Here is a 6,098-nt window from a genome sequence, read left to right on the forward strand (position 1 = left end):
CGCAAGAGCCTCGGGGACTTCCGCACGAACATTGCGTTCTCTGCCCGTGTCTGAGGGTGGGGAGGGTTCGAGCGGGGTTTTAAAATTTCCCGCTGCACTTACAGGTGTCAGCAAAGTTTCCATGGGAGTGTTAAACGTCCCCTCTTTGTCAGAAGCAGGAGGTACCACCTCCAAAGGCGTTTCATAAATTATTGTAGCTAATGGTATTAATTTGTGAGCTGTTTCATCTTTTAGGCTGGAGTAATGATATAGAATAGTATTAATATTCTCCCAAAAAGATGGTAAATATAAATCTCCAATCAATTTCCAATCAGGAAACTCTTTCTTTATCCAGGATACCAAGCATCGTATTTCTTGTAGAAATGCTGGTAAGGGATGGTTTCGAACTAAGTTTGCCTCCAGTTGGGAAGGAACTGCACCCATAATTTGTTTCGTGGTCTAGTTTTGGACAGCTTACCTTGTTTTTGATAGATGTTATGGGCTCGGGAAATCCCAGTCCGAGTTCCGTCCAGCAGACCGCGGCTCCTCCTCCCCCCTGTTGACCGAGGTTAGGAGATCCTGGAATTTCAAGGCCGACCCCGCGGGGTTTTCTTTTCGTTTGGTCTTGATGGCGTGCTGCTGTCCAAAAGGGTCTGGGTCGTTCCGTTCCGTGGAGGTCGAACACAGGGCACCATTTGACACTTTATTTGTGACCCAGGTACAGCATAGAAGGAGGAAAAGTAGGAGTGAGAGTGAGAGAGAGCAATTATCAAGATTTACACAGCCTTTTAAAGATATTTTAACCAATAGTTACTAAAAACGTACATTATTTTTACTTTCCTACCAATTATTCAGTGACACGACTAGGAACTGCGGAATTTTCTATCCAATCAATCCAAACTACTTTTACTGCAGAATATGGAGTAGTAGAAGAAGGAGAAGAAGGTCTAGAGAACAACAGCAATCCTCCATTTTGATATTTTTTACTCTTATCTATTTACTATAAAGAGAAGCCTAAAACCTCTAAATTTTTCACCCTGTGACAATCTTACATAGTAGTCTATAACCTAATTCACACCACTGTATTTTCTAGTTGTTGTCTGACTGTTGGTAATTTTTTCCAAGGTTTAAAGCTATACCAGTGTTGTCCAGGGGGGTAAAAACCCTTAAAAAAAGGCAGAGAAATATTCTCGGCACTCTGGGTTCCTACATTACCCTTCATGGCAGCTAAAGCTGCCTGACAATCGGAATTTGCATTTTCATAAGCCAATTGAAACAATAAGACTTTTGCAGCTTCTGCATTTCTGATTTGCCTAGCTATTGCAGTTTGTAATCTGTCAATAAATGTAACATAAGATTCTTGTGGACCCTGTTGTATCGACACAAAAGAGTACTGCTTTTGCCCTGCCTCAGGAACTCAGCGTAGGGCCATGAGAGTTGGTCACACTGCCTGATTAAACACCTCCCTTTGCATACCAGCCTGTGCCTGGGGAGTTAAAAACTGCCCTGTACCTTCTTAATGTTGAGGTTGAATACCATTCCCCTGTGTTAAATTTTCCAAGGACTGTTCAGTTACCAGATCATGATATTCCATTTGCCGTACTACCTCTGGTAAGCACTATTTTCTAGTCATATGGAGTCATCACATGAGAATCACTGATAGCCTCCAATAGGTTCACTGTGAATGCATTTTGAGGCCTGTTCTCCCATATCAACTTTTTCATCTCCTTAATCATATTGTAAGGAATCGAATCCCACTCCACGGGACGTCAAGGTCTATATATCACAGGAGGAGCGTGTAAAGCTTTGCTATCACCCTGCTCAATAGCCACAGAGCAAATTTTTTGCATGAGAGATTCATTTGGTATGGGCGTATCAGGAAACAGAGATGTTGATGGAGAAACAGGAGGATGGATTGAGGCATGCAAAAACAAAGCAGCACCAGGAGTAACAGCACTTATAGTCTTAACCCGAGTCAGCAAGGGACAAAAATCCGGTTCCTTTTCAGGAGCAACTGGACCTGAGTTTGTAGGATTATCATCATCCCCACAATCTTCTGATGGCATTAAATCCTGACCTTCATTAATTTCACTATAAGTATTTTCTGTAGCCCTTGAGGTTTGAAATTTTAAAATTTTTCTCCAGGTTGTAAGGCAGTTAAAGCAGTATATACAATGTGCCAGGTGGCAAACAGTTCATCCAGCACAGCAAATTTTAAATCTCTTTTTGTTTGTAACTCCTCCCCCACTTTTTTCCAAACATTACCATCAAATGTCCCCTCCTTGGAGGGGACTTGGTTCCTCCTTGGGAACCAAGTACAATGTTCCTGAATCCACATTAACAGCTGAACAATTAGCATCTGGAAGTATATAGCAAGGAGGTTGCAAAAGCCATTGCAAAATAGGTAAGTAAAGCTTATGTTCTTGCAAGGCAGACTGCCCCACATTACTGCTCTAATCCCACAACTCACCCATTCAACAGGGGTTATTGTTGGCCTTCTGATTGAAGGCTGTGGCCACTTAGTTTCACCGCTGGATTAGAGGGTCACCACCAGATTCCAAGTAGTCCTCACGCAGAGCACCATTTAGCACAACTGAGAAAGCTCGAGTCAGTATTGGATGCAACACTAACTAACTTTACTTTCTTGATTAGCTCTTTGATAAGGTTACACAGGCAGATCCGACTATGCAGCCAAATAAGATATCATACATTCATGCCCATCCACACGCCAACTGGTCTTCCAAGTTGGCACACACATAACATTCCTTAATGGTGATCTTCCAGCCCAAGGACACACACTCCCTTAGAAACATCTTATTCAGCTGGTCATGATCTGTACAAAAGATACAATTATAATTAATTTAGTCATTTTTCTTTAATCATCCAGCAGACCCATGCTTCCAGTCCAGCTGCTCCCACAATCACAGCCAGTCCCACCCCCTTTGATGTCACAGGCACCAGAGGGCATCACAGCCAACCATGCCACTTGTGATGTCACAGGCACCTGAGAGCATCAAAGCTAGCTCCGCTCTTTGTGATATCACAGGCACCAGAGCGTATTACAGCCAGACTGACCTCTTGTGATGTCACAGACATAAGACTGGAACTAAGGCACACCCACCACCTTGTGATGTCAAACATATTAAGGGCATCACTACCCCATTTGACGTGGCAGGCACCACATAGTATCACAGCCAGTTCTGCCACTGTGGAGGTCACAGGAACCAGAGCACATTACAGCTAGCCCTGCCCTTTGTGATGTCCGAGTCACCAGAGTGCACCACAACCCGCCCCTCCCCATCTGATGTCACTGGCTTTATATGCCCTCTAGTCCCTTGTGATGTCACATGCATCATACTGCTTTTCACCCAGTCCCACCCCTTGTGATATCACAGGCACCAATGCGCATCACAGACAACTCTGCTTCTTGAGATGCCACGGGCACCAGAGTGCTTCACATGCAACCCAGCCCCTTGTGATGTCACAGGCACCAGAGCGCATCAGAGCCAGCTCTGCCCCTTGTGATGTTCCAAGAAAGAGAGTGAAATCAGAATCAGCCCCACCCATTGTGATGTCATAGGAACCAGAGTGCTTAAAGGGCAATTATGCCCCTTCTGATGTCAGGATCAGCAGAGTGTATCACAGCCAGGTGCACACCTTTTGATGTTACAGGCTCTAGAGTGCATCACAGCCAGATCCACTTCTTGTGATGTCACAGGCACCAGAGTGCATTACAGCCAGCACTGACACTTGTGATGTCACAGGCACCAGAGGGCATCAGGTTGAGCCATACCCCTTACAGTGTCAGAGGCGGAAGAGTGCCTGACAGACAGCTGCTTCGCCTGGGATTTCATTGGCACCACAGCACATCACAGATCACCCCACCCCATGTGATGTCACAGGCACCACAGCTTATAATATCCAGCCCTGCCCTTGTATCACAGGCAGTACAGGGCATCATGCAATCCCCACCTCTTGTAATGTCACAGGCACCAGAGGAGATCACAGGCAGCCTTGCTCCATGGGAAGCCATAGGCACCAGAGCTCCTCACACTCAGTGTCGCTCCTTGTGATGTCACAGACAGCAGAGAGTCTCACATCCTGCCCTGCCCATTGTGATATCACAGGCAGGAGTTCCTATTAAAGCCAGCCCTGCCCCTTCTGATATCAAAGGTACCAGATGGCATCACATGTGGACCCTCCCCATGTGAAGTGACAGCCACAACATGGCATCACAGCCAGCCCTGCCACCTGTGATTTGGCTATGATGTCACAGGCACCAGAGTGAATCACAGCCAGCCCCATTTTTGTAATTTCAAAGGCAGCAGAGCACATCACAGCCAGCCCTGCTCTTGGTGAGGTCAAAGGCAGTATATTGCTTCACAGCCAGCCCCAGCTGTTGCAATGTCACAGGCACCAGAGCTTATCACATCCAATCCTCTTCTGATTTCATAGGCATCAGAGTGCATCACAGCCAGTCCCTCCCTTTGTAATGTCACAGGAGCCAGAGAGCATAAGAGCCAGCTCTGTCCCTTGTGACATTCCAGGGAAGAGAGTGCATCAGAACCAACCCTGCCTATTGTCATGTCAGAGCACCAGACTGCAACACAGCCAGCTCAGCCCATTGTGATGTCACAGGCCTGAGAGCGCTTAACAGGCAGCCGTGCCCCTTGTGATGTAAGAAGCAGCAGAGTATATCACAACCAGCCCTGCCCCTTGAGATGTCACAGGCAGCAGATCTCATCACAACCAGTCCATCCCCTTGTGATATCACAGGCATAAGAGTGCATCAGGGCCAGCCCTTCCTCTAGTGATGTCACACACACCAGAGTTTATCACATCCAGTCCAACCCCTTGTGATGCCACAGGAAGCAGAGTGCATAACAACTGGTCTTGCCCTTTGTAATGTCACAGGGACCAGAGTTTATCACAGACAGCCCTGCCCCTTTTGATGTCACAGGCAGCAGAGTGCCTCACAGCCAGGACTGCCCCATGTGATATATGAGGCTCTAGAGCACACCACACCCAGCCCCACACCTTGTGATGCCACAACCACCAGTCCCTCCCTCCCTCCCTCCCTCCCTTCCTTCCTTCCTTCCTTCCTTCCTTCCTTCCTTCCTTCCTTCCTTCCGAATTCCTTCCGAATTCCTTCCGAATTCCTTCCTTCCTTCCGAATTCCTTCCTTCCTTCCTTCCTTCCTTCCTTCCTCATTCCTTCCTCCCTCCCCTTCCTTCCTTCCTTCCTTCCTTCCTTCCCCTTCCTTCCTTCCTTCCTTCCTTCCTTCCTTCCTTCCTTCCGAATTCCTTCCTTCCTTCCTTCCGAATTCCTTCCTTCCGAATTCCTTCCTTCCTTCCGAATTCCTTCCTTCCTTCCTTCCGAATTCCTTCCTTCCGAATTCCTTCCTTCCGAATTCCTTCCTTCCTTCCTTCCGAATTCCTTCCTTCCTTCCTTCCGAATTCCTTCCTTCCGAATTCCTTCCTTCCTTCCTTCTGAATTCCTTCCGAATTCCTTCCGAATTCCTTCCTTCCTCCCTCCCACCCTTTCACCCTTCCTTCCTGCCTTCCTTCCTTCCTGCTGCCTTTCCTTTTGCCCTTCCTTCTTTCCTCCCGCCATCCCTCCCTCCTTGCCTCCCTCCCTCCCTTACTGAAGCAAAACAACTGCATGAAAAGACCTTCCCAGCCTTGTGCCATTGGCTAGGTGGGATTGTGCCACAATAGCCGTCCCTTCCCTTCTGGATTTGACATGAAAAGTCGTGGTGCCATTCTTTCCTTCCCACCAGCCCTCAACTTTAACTTTTATTGAACATGACCTCATTTAGGTGGTTTGAAAGGTTTGAATGTGTTGGGGTTTTAGGAGCTCTCCTGTTTTTGTTTTCTTTTTTTTTCCTGTTAAAGGAATTTTGCCCATACATGTAGCCAGGGGGACAAATGGCCGGATAGTTAAGGAAAACAAAAGAGCTGGCTGCTTTTTTCTGTTTCACCTGGGTGTGTGGGCAGTTCGGTCTCCGGCATTCGGACAGAGAGGGAAGCTGCTTTCTTCAGCTGCTTTTCCTTTCTACTGGAGAAGCCCCGGGATCCCAAGCCCGCCTTCCCTGCCCCACTCGGAGCCGAGCTGTGGCC

The 6,098-nt window shown here is 47.3% G+C and overlaps 1 protein-coding gene and 1 long non-coding RNA gene across 2 annotated transcripts in view; one reads left to right on the forward strand and one right to left on the reverse strand.

The window, feature by feature from the left end:
• The window catches only part of LOC108449808, a 204,395-nt gene that overhangs the window by 193,580 nt on the left and 4,717 nt on the right, over positions 1-6,098 (reverse strand). The gene's annotated exons all lie outside the window — the stretch shown is intronic.
• Positions 1,062-6,098, forward strand: part of LOC108449810 — an 8,459-nt gene continuing 3,422 nt past the window's right edge. The window contains exons 1-2 of the long non-coding RNA XR_001866110.1: positions 1,062-1,074; positions 3,753-3,760. This is a non-coding gene — a long non-coding RNA (uncharacterized LOC108449810). The remainder of the gene's footprint in view (positions 1,075-3,752; positions 3,761-6,098) is intronic.

Source organism: Corvus brachyrhynchos, unplaced genomic scaffold, assembly GCF_000691975.1.
Source record: "Corvus brachyrhynchos isolate BGI_N302 unplaced genomic scaffold, ASM69197v1 scaffold481, whole genome shotgun sequence".
NCBI lineage: Eukaryota > Metazoa > Chordata > Aves > Passeriformes > Corvidae > Corvus > Corvus brachyrhynchos.